At 39.7% G+C, this 14,932-nt stretch overlaps 1 protein-coding gene across 2 annotated transcripts in view; it reads right to left on the bottom strand.

The window, feature by feature from the left end:
• LOC107715912 (collagen alpha-1(IV) chain-like) overlaps positions 1–14,932 on the bottom strand; it is a 66,905-nt gene that overhangs the window by 30,211 nt on the left and 21,762 nt on the right. The window lies entirely within an intron of this gene.

The raw sequence follows: 14,932 nt of genomic DNA, 5'->3' as shown, positions 1-14,932 counted from the left end.
AACAATTCCAACATTACTAACTTGCCTACATTTTCAATAGCTGAAAATGACCTCAATTGCTTTCAAAACAGTGTAGCTTTTCCAGAAACAATCTACTTTTTCCAACGATTATTGGTGTGAATGACGCAACCAACAGCCACTGTACACTGTAAACTTGTGCAAGCAACTTCTCTTCTGAACGAGCAGACGTAAACAAACAAACAACCTTATTAGCTTTCTTTCCAATGTAGCGCTGGAAATTCCAGTTCATTCTGGTGAATTGGTTTGTTCTGAGCGCTTCTCTCTTTTCATAATTAACATTGGAAAGTCTGATTCATTCTAATAAACTGGTTCGTCCTAAACGATTCTCTCTATGGGTAGCCCTTGAAAGTCTGATTCTTTGTAATAAATCAGTTTGTTCGGAGGATTCCTGTAAATAAATTAATAAAATATTTAAAGATTGAGTTCAATTGTTCTGTTATTTTACAGTTAGTTGTGTAGATATAAGTTAAAAGAATGTTAAATAAGGTAAAATCACAGCTGATATTTCTTCTGCTTCATTTGTTACATGGAAAAGGAAGGTCAAGTCAAGCCTACTGTTTTACAAATATGCACTGTATAGTATGTTCAGTATATTCATATACATGTATTCCTCACATTTTAGCAAATGTAGTAGATCATCATCCTTGTGTTCCACTCTTTTTGTGGTGATCCTAATGAAACTGCACTTGATATTTTTTGGGTATTTTAAAGGGGCAACATGCACAACAACACCAGTGCAAATAACCCAGTTAACCATAAAGTGACGTAATAGTAAATGTTTTGGGAAACAACTAACTAACAATTCCAACATTACTAACGTGCCTACATTTTCAATAGCTGAAAATGACCTCAATTGCTTTCAAAACAGTGTAGCTTTTCCAGAAACAATCTACTTTTTCCAACGATTATTGGTGTGAATGACGCAACCAACAGCCACTGTACACTGTAAACTTGTGCAAGCAACTTCTCTTCTGAACGAGCAGACGTAAACAAACAAACAACCTTATTAGCTTTCTTTCCAATGTAGCGCTGGAAATTCCAGTTCATTCTGGTGAATTGGTTTGTTCTGAGCGCTTCTCTCTTTTCATAATTAACATTGGAAAGTCTGATTCATTCTAATAAACTGGTTCGTCCTAAACGATTCTCTCTATGGGTAGCCCTTGAAAGTCTGATTCTTTGTAATAAATCAGTTTGTTCGGAGGATTCCTGTAAATAAATTAGATTGGAAAAGGAAGGTCAAGTCAAGCCTACTGTTTTACAAATATGCACTGTATAGTATGTTCAGTATATTCATATACATGTATTCCTCACATTTTAGCAAATGTAGTAGATCATCATCCTTGTGTTCCATGCAGGACTATTGTCTCAGGCCCTGGGATGAGGCGAGACAGCTATGGTTCCCTAATCATTCATCCCAAAAGAGAGAGGTCCCGTGAATTTTAGCAATTAGAGCTGATGTATGCAGAAAATCTTCATACCACACACAATATGCTGCATACATATATACATTACATGTGTATGTTACCGTGAAGATAAAACAGGTAGTTGGCATGCATACAGATTGTTTGGTCTATCCTGAAAGATGACAGATACCATAGAGAGGGGCCTGTAAAATCAAACAGGGGCATCAGGCCAAGAATTTAACAGACCTGTTCTGCTGTTAAGACTCAAATAAAGACCTCTAAAGTCCTACTAGATATCACTGGATGGACAGCTGGTCTAAGCATGATACTGGACCCTGGGAACCCATTTCTTCCATCCACGCATCCCTCTATCACTGCAGCCGTTCTCTCGCTCACGTGTGAGGCAGGCAGCCAAATGTCTGCACATCTGGAGAAGCAGGCCTGGCGATGACTAGCACCAGCTGCCGGGGTCGGCCTGAGACCGCGCTGCCCCCACCCGTGAGCCCCCCTAAAGGCCTAACTGAATCAGCATGTGGGTGCTAAGGACCATGAGAATCACTGCTTTCTGTCTCAAATATCGCCTCTGGCGTGACCCGCTCTGGCCATTTCTACAAAAGCCCGCCATCCCTGGAGTGTCATTTCTGTATGTGAACAGGCCGAGCTCTGGCTACAACGTTAGATCTGACATCCCTAATGCAATCTCAGTGCCAATGAGAGACATTCTTACAGCAATTCACAGACTAAAGTGTTCCTTTTCTGCAAGGGAACTGGATGTCTTGTAAGGAAAATACCCCCACACACACTATCACACCTGTTTTTGAACTGTTTAACATAATGCTGACCTACTTCTTAACAGTCACTCAGTCCATTAAAACAAGTAGGCACTTTCCAGTAACACTTTGGCATTTCAGGACTTTTTAAATAATTTTTGAGAGACACAAATGCTATGTTTTTGTCGTCAACACTATTAAATAGGTAGTATGAAAAGTAGGTCATTTAAGCATGTGCCATCCTGGCTGTATCCAACAATTAAAATAGTATAGCAATGCCATTATAATGTGATAATTTGACTAAATTGTACTAAATTTCTAATTACTAAAACACAAAGTTAGTTATTTTACTTTTTTGGGCAATACTGTTATTGCATGATTTCCCTGTCATTATTTATTATATTATATTATATTTATTATATTATATTATATTATATTATATTTATTATATTATATCAGCAAGGTGAGAAAACCGGTAGGATAATATCAGTCCAATTTCTAAATTTTTACAGAAACAGTCTGTTACCAAATATAAATGATTAAATACATTTTTGAAAGAATTGTTTATTTTATTTTATTATATTTTAAATAAGCTACACTACCATTCAAAAGTTTGTGGTTATTAGATTTTTTTTTTTTTAACAAAATGAATAAATTTGCATTAATCTGATCAAAAGTGACAATAACGATATTTATCATTTGTTACAAAAGACTTCCAACTCATTGTTCTATTGCAATTTATATTAATTACAGATTCCTGGCAAATATGTGCAGCAAATCAAAATATTAGAATGATTTCTGAAGGATCATGTGACATTGAAGACTGGAGTAATGATGCTGAAAATTCAGGTTTGCATCACAGGAATAAATTACATCGTAAAATATATTCAAACAGAAAACAGTTATTTTAAATTATAATATTTTTTGACAATATTACTGTTTTTACTGTATTTTTGATTAAGTAAATGTATCCTTGGCAAGCATAAAAGAACATAGATTTTGAACAGTATGTCCAACTAGTTTCAAGAATGTAAACTTGAGTTTTGTACCCTATTTGTGGGAAGTGGTCATAATTCATTCATCCTGTTAGAAACAACCAGCAGATCACTGAAGGCCAAAGTCAGATCTGTTGAGGATCAGACATTCCAGTTTCTCCAATGCATGAGTGAGGTCAGATCCCACCCCTGCCGACATGCATGAGTAGTGTGATCTCTGTACATGAGTATATATTGCTTTATCATTTGAATGTATGTTTTAGCACTCAGAGATCCTGCGATGGCTATCGTCCGGTTCAGACCACAGTGTGCTAATCTGCAGCCTGGATCAGCACAGCAGGGGGACTGCTTTGAATTGGGAATTTTGTTTTTCCTTCCCGGGTCAGTCTTGCATCCCAACAAACCCAAACATGACATGAGCAGAAAAATAGCAAAAGCAGACAAGAGTGCTGATAAAACTCTTAACAAGTCATGCTTTTTATAGATGTGAAAATATGTGAATGCTTAAAAGTCATTGCTTTCAAAGGCATTATCGTGAGATTTTGTGTTTGGCCTGTGATACATAAACCGTCTCTCTTCTGGTTTTGTCTAGGGTGTTTCTGCATTGCTCTCAGAACAAACAACCTGTGAAAGCAAGACAAATCAATCAGGCATGAAAACACAAAGACACAACTTGTCCTCACCTTTACCTCTGTGCTGGTTTCTGGTACAAAAAGTAGGATATTTGACACCATCAGTGTGAAAGGAGGCTGTTTTATAAACCCTAATGTAGTTTCTTTGGCTTTTAGAACTGATTTGCTAATATTCTGAATGGAACGACTTAGATAATTGGTTTCAGGCTTCGACAGATTGTATAATAAACATGTATAGACATTTATTTCTAAATGAACTATGATTTTTAGGCTCTTTGAGAAAAATAAATAAACGTTGGACTGACTTGTTTTCCATGAATGCATGGAAACAAATGATTAATCAATTGAAACAAACTGATTTGAATTGCTTGTTTTGTTGTGTGTGCCAGTTTCCATTTCTAACATTTGTTTTTCTTCTCTTGCCTCCCTTGAGCTTGTTGTGTTCACGTTTATGAATGTGATGTGAATGTTTGGGATGCAATGGGGAAATTCAGATACAGATAAATATAAATATCACTATGATTGACTAATTACTCCATCAATGGGACACTAGCCACCTGCACTGCTAAAATAAATGATTTTCTTATTTACCATTTTGTTTTGTTTTCCAGTGCAAATATCTAAAGATTCAAGATATAAGCCAAAAGAATAATATGAGATATGAAGTCTTGTTTTCTGAAAAAAATTATTAAAATGAAGTAAGTTTAAACTTGAAACAAGAAAAAAATATCTACTGTTTGGGTAAGAAAAATATACTTAATTCAAAGGGAAAGCAAGTTTATTTTTCTGATCCATTGACAGATTTTTTTTCTTGTTCTAAGCTTAAGTTATTTCATTTTGGTAGTTTTTCCCCCCCAGAAAAATTTTGTACATTTTTTCATCCACCTTGTTACACTTGGTGGTGTTCCCATTCAAAAATGCTACAAGAAATTGCTTATAAATCTCTCCTTATGCTATATTATTATCATATTGGATTCAATCTTTTTATCAGCATGTTTTCTTTAAATTAGCACAGGTTTCTATTTATTTACTTTTATTTATTTTTTGTTTTCTTTTGGAACTGAAACTTTAGGCATCATTGATCTGAGCTTATGCACATCAATGTTAAGTGAACATAATTAAAATTATCTACGAATAGTTTTTTTTTTTTTTCACTCAAAAACTGAGGAGCTTAAGCTCAGATAAATGATTACTACTACTACCAAAATTAAATACAAAACCTGTGCTAATTGAAAGAAAACATGTTAAAAAATGGTTTAATCCAAGTTTAGGTGATAATATGGCATAATGAGAGAACACCAAATTAGGTAAAGAGTTTTCAGCACAGCACAAGGGTTGAGACAAAATAAGAAATTTGTACTGGAAAGCAAGACAAAATCCTGTTATGTTCTTAACCATTCCGCAAATCAGCCAGAATAGGTGAAACTGATGGGTAAATGATGTTTCATATATTTTAAACTAAAAAAAAACACAGCATGTGTACATGCTCTTTAGAGTCTGAAGACATCTTCTGAGAGTTATTGTAAAATCATCAGATCTTAAAAAGATAAAGGTAAAGGAGGAGTGGGAAGTATGTGTTCAATTAAAGACTGCAGGGAGGGTGTTTTAGGGAGGGAGCATTTAGAGGCCACTTTGAGGCGACACTCAGTATTTTAACTTAATGAGTGCAGATAGCAAGAGCAGGGGCGTGTAAAATAGTCAAAAAGATTGTGAAATGAAGTCCCTAAATCCCTGAGGTACAAACAGTTTGGGTGGATACTGTCGGTCTGGCTTCCCTCCATGTGTATTTCAGCACTGAGAAGCCAGTACAGACTTTCTTTTGCTTAAACAGTGTGGAAGACAGATGTAATGTATAATGTATGTAAGAATGAGAGAGAGAAACAGCCTGTGTCATATGTCAGATGGGTCTTTCTCTTTGACAGGATACAGCAGTGGAAAGAAGGAAGACTGATACCAGCTGTCCAGTAAAACTAACAGTTAGTGTATAAAATCATTCATGTCATATACATTATGTAACAGAGAGAACATTTCTTGTTAATCGCATCTGGCGACTTGACACATTAATCTAAAATATAACCTGAAAGGTCAGCAAATGCTATTTACTAAGGCTTTAATTGGGAGCACACAGTTATAACAAGTTAACCTTATTTTATAATTTATCAATAGATCTTTTGCGTGGGCAGAAGCATCACATGAATCTTGCCTTGGGTAAACCTTAAAACACTTTTTTTTTCTTCAAAATCACTGCATACTGCCTAAAAGCTACAGTCCACAACAGCACGATGCATTAAAAATATATCTGGGATCAGCTTGCTCTCCTAAAACCAGGGGCCGGGGCCCACTAGGGGGCCTTGGAAAACTTTATTATTTAATTCAGTTAAGTTCCCCTTTAGGAACTCGAGCTGTGTCAAAACACTATGGGAACACCTTCAGTGTGACCACGCATTGAATCACGTGTGTAATTAGTCCAATGGATGGGCAAGTCGTCACGGGCGGGGTGACGTAGCGACCAGGAAGCTTAAAAGCACGTGCGGTGGATACAGCAGCAGCTTTCTGTCATTCAGCAAGCACTTTGTGTGTGTGTGTCAGTCTCTATCAGTTTGTGAGTCTTATTTAGTGTTGTCTGTCCCTCACTTAAACATGCCAAAGTCGAGCGAAAAGACAAAGCATTTGGGCGAGAGCAGACAGCGTTTCAGGCTGTGCGTTGTCTGCTTGGGAGCGAAGCACACAGAGTCAGCTCTCGAGCGTCTGCTGCTGCGTACGCTTCGCTCCCGGAAGGCTCTATTTGACGAGGGAGCCTTCACCAGCGTTCCTCGCGGTGCCGGCCCCTGTGCTCATGGGGATCGCAGATGGACCTGGTGGAGGGAATAGAGACAGGCGAGTCCCTTTCTTCTTCCTCACCCACCAGATCCAGTGCCCGCTCTCTGGGATCGGAAGCCCACTCCGTGGTTACTTCCCCCCGGGGAGAAGGCTCGACGCTCCGCCTGTCTTTCTCCAGGAGGTTGATGTGGAAGGCGTCGATGAGGACTTGCCCCCTCAGTCGCCCCAGTATAAGGAGCTGTTGGAGGTGGTCACTCGTGCCGTGGCCAAGCTGAACATCGAGTGGCCCGCCGAGAAACAGGCTGAGTCGCAGAAAAGCAAGCTAGATGAACGCTTTCTGCGGAGCAAGCCACCACCGCCACGCTGGAGCCTGCCTTTCTTCCCTGACCTCCACAACGAAGTGTTGAGGTCGTGGGGTAGACCATTCTCTGCCTGTATCTTCAGTCCCGCCTTCAGTCATTATGCCAACGTGGCGGGGCTGAGTGATCATGGATACAGGGTGATGCCCCTGGTTGAGCAGATGCTTGCGAGCTATCTGTCCCCTGGCGCGGCATCGTCCCTGAAGGCTCCGGCACTGCTCTCCAAGCCACTGCAGACCCCCTCAGCGCTGGTGGGCAAGGGGTACACGGCAGCGGGTCAGGCTGGCGCTTGTTTGCACACCATGGCGGTGTTGCAGGCTTACCAAGCCGACCTGCTAAAAGAGCTGGATGAGGGCAAGGAGATTAAGTCTGAGGATATCACAGAATCCGCTGATCTGTCTCTCCGTGCCACCAAACAGACCGCACGAGCCATCGGTAGGTCTATGAGACACCCGTGGTTGATATCACCCTGTCTGATATGAAAGAGAAGGACGCCCTTCCTCATGGACGCCCCGCTTGCGCCTTCTGGCCTGTTCGGCGACGCCGTTAATTGCATCGTCGAGAGGTAACAGGAGGCTCGTAAACAAGCGGTTCCTCCCTCACCGCTCTCTGGCTCTGGGGGCTGCCAGGTGGGAACAGCCCCCTCCGTGTACCAGCTCCTCATACAGGGAGGTACAGAAACAGAGCGGCGCCTCCCGTGCTCCCCCGCGTCGGGACCAGGAGCCCCAGCGACACTCTAGACCGGGGTCTTCTAAGACGAAGCCAGATCTGCAGCCCATTCTTACATCTAAGAAGGCCTCGGCCAAGAAGTCCTTACGCTTGTGGCTCAGGACTTCTGAGGGCAGGCCCTTCTGGAGAAGAGAGTACACCTCATCATGCGGTGCCCGTCTCTCCTCAGTGCCCTCAGGAGATCGTTCTGCCAACCCTGCCACCTGCGGTGCTTCAGGGCGCAGCGGTCCCCAGAGAGCGCTTCTCTCAGTCACCACCCAGAAAAACGTAGCGGTACTAAGAGGCTCGCTACCTCTGCGGTGGTCTCTAGAGCAGCTAGTTCGCCCGTCCCCTGCCAGTCCACCACTTCAGGGCACAGAGCTAGCCGCTCTGATTACACCAGAGGTCAGTCTCGAGAGACTGATTCCCTTAGTAGACTATTTGGCAGAGTGGAAACTTCTGCCAAATTTGTCTCAATGGGTCCTGCACACTGTAGAAAGAGGCTACCGCATTCAGTTCGGTTCTCCTCCGCCTCATTTCAACGGGGTCATTCCCACTTTGGTGGGCCCCGAGCAGGCTCTGGTAATGGAACATGAAGTAAACACTCTCTTGAGGAAGGAGGCCATCGAGGTGGTCCCTCCTCTTGACAGAGAGTCCGGGTTCTACAGCCGGTACTTCATTGTTCCAAAGAAGGATGGAGGGTTGCGTCCCATTTTAGATCTGTGTCAGCTGAACCGCTCAGTCATGCGACTGAAGTTCAGGATGCTCATTATCAAGCAAGTCGTGTCTCAGATCAGGTCCGAGGACTAGTTTTTCACAATAGATCTAAAAGACGCATACTTCCATATCTCCATCACAGGAAGTTCCTGAGGTTTGCTTTCGGGGGCGAAGCTTACCAATATCAGGTTCTTCCGTTCGGCCTTGCACTCTCACCCCGCACTTTCACGAAGTGTGTGGATGCTGCTATGGCTCCTCTGTGACTCCAGGGCATCTGCATACTCAACTACATCGACGATTGGTTGATATTAGCTCAATCAGAGCAGATTACAGTTCAGCATTGAGATGTCGTTCTCACTCACATGCTGGGGTTAAGACTAAATGCCAAGAAAAGTGTGCTTTCTCCATTACAGAGAACCACTTATCTGGGCGTGGTGTGGGATTCGACCACGATGCAGGCACGTCTGTCTCCTGCTCGGATCAAGTCGATCCCTACCACGCCCCTCTCGGTGGTCAGTCAGTAGGCATACACCCCCTAGTTACACGTTTCCTCCACAGTGCGCTGAGGCTGAGGCCTCAGGTACGATCTCGCATCCCCCCGTGGGACCTGGCTGTGGTGCTAGAGGCTCTCTGTAAACCTCCTTTCGAGCCTATAGAGGAGATATCTGATCGTCATCTCACTATTAAGACTACCTTCCTTTTGGCGATTTCTTCTCTTAAGAGAGTTGAGCATCTGCAGGCGATCTCAGTGGCCCCTTCTTATTTAGACTTTGTGCCCGGTCTGGCCAAAGCATTTATCTACCCACGAGCGGGTTATGTACCTAAAGTTCCCTCCTCTACACCACAGCCTGTCGTACTCCAGGCCTACTGTCCTCCTCCTTTTCGGGAGCCCGACCAGCAGAAGCTTAAATGTATGTGTCCAGTGCGAGCACTGGACACATACGTCCACAGAGCTGCCCAGTGGAGAAGGGCGGACCAACTATGGTGCTATGGTCCCGCCAAGAGAGGTCTTCCTGCTACTAAACAGACCCTCAGCCGGGTGGATTGTGGATGCCATTTGCATTGCCTATGAGTCCTCTGATCTCCCCTCGCCCTTGGGGGTCAAGGCTCACTCAACTAGAAGTGTGGCGGCCTCCAAGGCCTTTCTGGCAGGTGTATCTATGCAGGACATCTGCAATACTGCGGGTTGGTCCACGCCCCTAACGTTCATCAGGTTCTATGGCCTCAGTATGCGAGCCACTCCGGGCTCTTCTGTTCTCTCGCCCTAGCTGTGTTCTTCCACACTAGGCAGGGATTTGTAAGTCTGACGGCGTGGGCATACTCGTTCCCATAGCGTTTCGACGCAGCTCGAGTTCCTGAAGGTGAACGTCTCTAGGTTACGCATGTAACCCTGATTCCCCTAGGGAATGAGACGTTTCGTCTCAGTGACATATTTCCGGCATCCCTGCGAGCGCTTTCTTCATTTCCCAGAAGCTTCCGCTGTATCCACCGCACGTGCTTTTAAGCTTCCTGGTCGCTACGTCACCCCTATATTTTAACATAATCTTAATTACAATGCTGAAAAAGACACCAAAAACACTAAAATATAAAGATGTATAACATTAAACCAATATATTTTTTAGATTATTTATTTTAACAGAAACACCAGTACATAACAGTTTAGGAATATTGTCTTGAATATATATATATATATATATATATATATATAAAACACAGTGATTTCATTACTGTAAAATATCCATCAAAAAACTATAAAACTATATGATATGTGGTTCAAGAATGAAATATAAAAAGTAATTAACTACAGTAAGCAACTAATTTTTAAATTTACAATCAGATTTTCAAGACGAAGTTTGAAATTTTCTAATGTTAAAGGAATTGTCACCCCAAAACGACATTTCTTTCATTTCTTTGATCCACATGTCATGATTAAACAACACTGACACAGCATTATTATCATTTTCAGTACTCAAAAAGGAAAATAATTTTCACTGAAATTAAATAAAAAAATATAAAAGGTTAATGTACACTAGTTTACTTCAAGTACTAAACCTAATACATAAAAAATGGAAAAAGAACACGCAACAAAATTACTTAAACTTGAACTAAAACTAAAGTGAAAACAGAAATTATGAAAAATATCAAATTCAAATCAAATCAAATCAAATTCAAAAATTAACAAAATTATAACAGTAATAACACTAAAATAACAATGCATTTCCATCAAGCCTCATCACCTGTAAATAAAACTGCACTTGGGTTCTCACTTACGCTCGCCTTCAGTGGATGATTCATTACACATTTTCAGTACTCAAAAAGGAAAATAATTTTCACTGAAATTAAATACAAAAATGTAAAAGGTTAATGTACAGTAGTTTACTTCAAGTACTAAACCTAATACATAAAAAATGGAAAAAGAACACGCAACAAAATTACTTAAACTTGAACTAAAACTAAAGTGAAAACAGAAATTATGAAAAATATCAAATTCAAATCAAATCAAATCAAATTCAAAAATTAACAAAATTATAACAGTAATAACACTAAAATAACAATGCATTTCCATCAAGCCTCAGGTGGTATTATTTAATATATTAAGCTAAAATTAAGATAATTTGTTGATTAGTTATACATTGCTATGATTGTTTGAGTGCATGTTTGAAAACAGTAAGGAATATGTTTTTGGCAATTCCATTTGGTGCCACTAGAGGCAGGCATAATAATTGAAACCCTTGTATGGGAATGTTAAACTGAAATGCACAAGCAGACAGTGCCAAAGCATGAGAGAGCATTAGTCTGACAGTCACAGGATTGTTTTTTTTTTTGCAGTTTAAACGTGTAAGTGCACTTTCTTGAAGATTGCCTGATTACTTTGGTGACTTATCGGGTGGTTCATTTATCTAAAGAGAATCAGAGTATTGTTGTTGTTTTTGTTTTCTGAAACAACAACTAAAACAAAAGCTTTCCTGTTGGTGACCTGCCAAATGTAACATTCAGTCCCTTTTGCTGCTCATATCTGTAAAGCTTATGGGTGCTTCCTTCCTTTACAGATAGAAATGCACTGAGAGAAACACTGCGATAAACCTGTTAACCCTTCATATGTTCAATAAACTGACATTTGCAGAAGGATTTGAGAATGTCCGGTCTTTATCTCTAACACACCATAACAGTGCATAAAAATCAGGCTTACAGCATGACATTCCTGTCAACAGACCTCCGATTACAGTCGCCATATGGAGGCCGTTAAGATACTGTTACCACATTAAACAGGGCTCTGCTAAAGATGTCATTAGCAAGTCAAAGCTAAGTGCAACATATTAGGTTTAAGGTGGAAACTGAGGCTGTAAGACACTCAAACTGCCCATAAAAGTAACAGTCTAAAAGAGTTTAGAGTGTGAGAAACTAGGCCATGCTCCTAATATGGAGAAGCAGGACTGAGCTGACCATTAAGCATGTCTGTTATGAGAAGTGAATTAGGCTGGAATGATGTTTCATCACCTTTGAATTAAAGAAGAAAAAATCATGGGTGGTTTGTGTGTCAGTTCTTTTCAGTTCATATGTGTTTGTTCCAGTTCACATTTGAGTTTCATGTAACTTCATATTGGCACAAATTAGTTTAAAGGGATACACTTTATTTTAAGGTGTTCTTGTTACAGTGTAATTACATATTTAAGTACTGAGTAATATTAATTAACTACATGTACTTACTATATAGTTAGGGTTAGGATTAGGGTTTGGCTTAGGGTTACTTGCATGTAATTATGCATAATTTATTGTTATTATAATAGTAAGTACATGTAATGTGTAAAGTTTATGTTAAAGAACCCACGAAATTGCTTGATGAGTACAGTTTACTTTCCTGTTTTGAAATATTTCAGAAAGGATGGGTGGGACATGTTACATTTACAGGAATTTGGTAGATGCGTTCATCCAATGCAGTTTATATTGCATTCAATATAAGATGGAAATAAAATGATTAATTTAATGATGTTCAATGTGTATACAGAATTGACATATTCTACATATTGCAAAATATGCAAATGCACACAAATATTTAAGAGCTTGACATCATTCACGGTGCTTCGTGGGACTGGGTGGACGCTAAATAGTTATTTTGATTCAATTTGCTTGTTTTTGTTCTCTGGTTGGTTCCACTGCTAAACATGATTTAAAAAGAATTTAAGCTGAAATAATGCAGGCTAAAAAAATCATCTTTCATTGATTAACAACCTTGTATCTCACAGTAAGTCTTTCTACAAAGGTTTATAAGTTATCATTCAAAATCAATTCCCCTATAGGGAAAATTAATGGAATTTTTACTACCGCAACCAATAGAAATAATATCAATAATAATTATACATACATACATAGTATAATATTTGATACATTAGGCTATTATGGCTCATATGGAAAGATAAGGAACAATATGGAGCTTAAGTAGCTTGCATTATAAATGCCCAGAGGATTCTTCCTACCACTACTTCCACTTCACTTGTTCAATACAGGACCATAACATCCTATATTAACAGGAAACATGGCTTTCCTAGCCAATCCTGATTCATTACAGGAGCATATTTTTCTCAGCACTTGACAAAAGACTCTAATCTGGATCTACTATCGCAGCCATGAGCACCGCCAGTGAGGAAAAGATCTCTCCAGCAAGGAGAATAGAAGGAAATCTGGTGATTCAGCTTCGGGATCATCCCATTTTTGGATGAAATCACTACTCCTTATCTGCGGCATTGTTACAATGCTGCTAACTAACATCTGTGCACATCTGCACTGTGATCTGCTGCCAGCATTACAGCGGCGCAGTCAGAAAGGACATTTCTCACAGTCGCCAACATTAAACACGCACACAGCCATTCAATGTCCCATTGTTTTCACATGTACACATTGACAGGCCACTGAAAGCGTCTGAGGCCATAGGCTAAGCATTCCTTCATCAGACGGTCCACACGCATTGTCCTACACATGCCTGGAATCTCCCTGAGGAGACTGGAAATGACCTCATCAGTCAACAATGACAGAATGCCCCATTGTGTGTTTGTGTACATGGTTTATACTGGACTGTTGCATGAATCATACTACTGTATCTTCTTCATAATTTAAACAAAATCACAAACCACAGCCGCCCCTGTGGCAGAGTAAAAGTGCCTTGTGAACACTTGAATGCTAGACATGTTTTTTTTTTAGCAAATTAATTATTGTAGCTGAAGCATTATTTCTTGCTTTGGTGACCTTGTATTGCACAATTGTAACTTTATTTCTCTTTAATTCTGATATAATTTCCACTGTTTGGACATTTGAACACACACTTAAAAGATTTAACAACTTTGTTAACACCTGTCAATTATGGAAGCCTGTTTCTGTCACAGAATAGAATAGAATAGAATAGAAAATGAATAAATAAATAAATAAGGTCATTATGACTTTTTAGCTCACAATTCTGGAAAAGTCAGAATTGCAAGATATAAACTCGCAAAATTGTGAGATAAAAATGTCGCAATCACATTTTTTTTATTTTGTGGTGGAAACCAACTTCCATAGTTAATGCATAACCATTATTTACAGCATATATTAAGGCTATGTTAATGTTGGTTTATGAATAAAAATAAATTTGTCTATTGTTTGTTCATGTTAATTTACTGTGCAACTAATGCGATCAGATACAACTTTTGATTTTAAAGGTAGGGTAGGCGATTTCAGAGAGGCTATAGCAATAGCAAGCTAGCTATAGTAATAGCAAACACACACCGGCAGACCATGATGAGAGACGCCGTTGGTGGAAGTTTGAATGCAACGCTGTCAGATTACCTCATATTCATTCAGAAACATGAGAAAACATTACAATATAAAGCACTTAAAATTACAATAATAATACCGTCCGTTCTGGCTCAGTCTGCAATAGCATAATGTAACCCACTGATGCTGTATGATGTCTGCGTGAACAGGGTGCGTGGAGATATGCACATACATATGTTGACAGGCAGGTAGGACAGCCTATCGTAATCCTCGAACCAAGGGATATGAGTGAACAAACATTTTATGGTCCTACACCTTTCACAGATGATATAAATACATATAGACCTCTTAACTTTGTGATTGGTATCATAAAGTGAAGAGACTCTCAACCAGCATAACAAAAAAAATTTTTTGAACCAAATCAGCCACCCTGCCTTTAAAAATGTAAATATTGAAAATAACATTAAGATTAATGAACGCTGTAAAAGTATTGTTCATAACTAATGTTAACCAATGAAACTTTATTGTAATGCATTACTGATTAATGATGATTTTTGGAATGGAATAGGTTCCGACTTCCTGTTTGTTGCTGCCGTGTGTTTTGAGTTTGAGCTCCGTCAAGTTAATTCTTTGTCGTCTAATTTTTTATCTTAAAATCAATTTTATACACCATCATTTTAGTTTCTATAACGTGTGAATATATCCCCTATCGTATTCTACAACAAAAACAATCAGAGCGCCTTGTTATCACTAGTTCTATTT

The sequence above is a fragment of the Sinocyclocheilus rhinocerous genome, unplaced genomic scaffold (genome assembly GCF_001515625.1).
Source record: "Sinocyclocheilus rhinocerous isolate Xijiao unplaced genomic scaffold, SAMN03320098_v1.1 scaffold600, whole genome shotgun sequence".
NCBI classification, from domain to species: Eukaryota; Metazoa; Chordata; class Actinopteri; order Cypriniformes; family Cyprinidae; genus Sinocyclocheilus; species Sinocyclocheilus rhinocerous.
The sequence above is the reverse complement of the archived record's forward strand: the minus strand, read 5'-3'. Positions and strand labels throughout refer to the sequence as shown.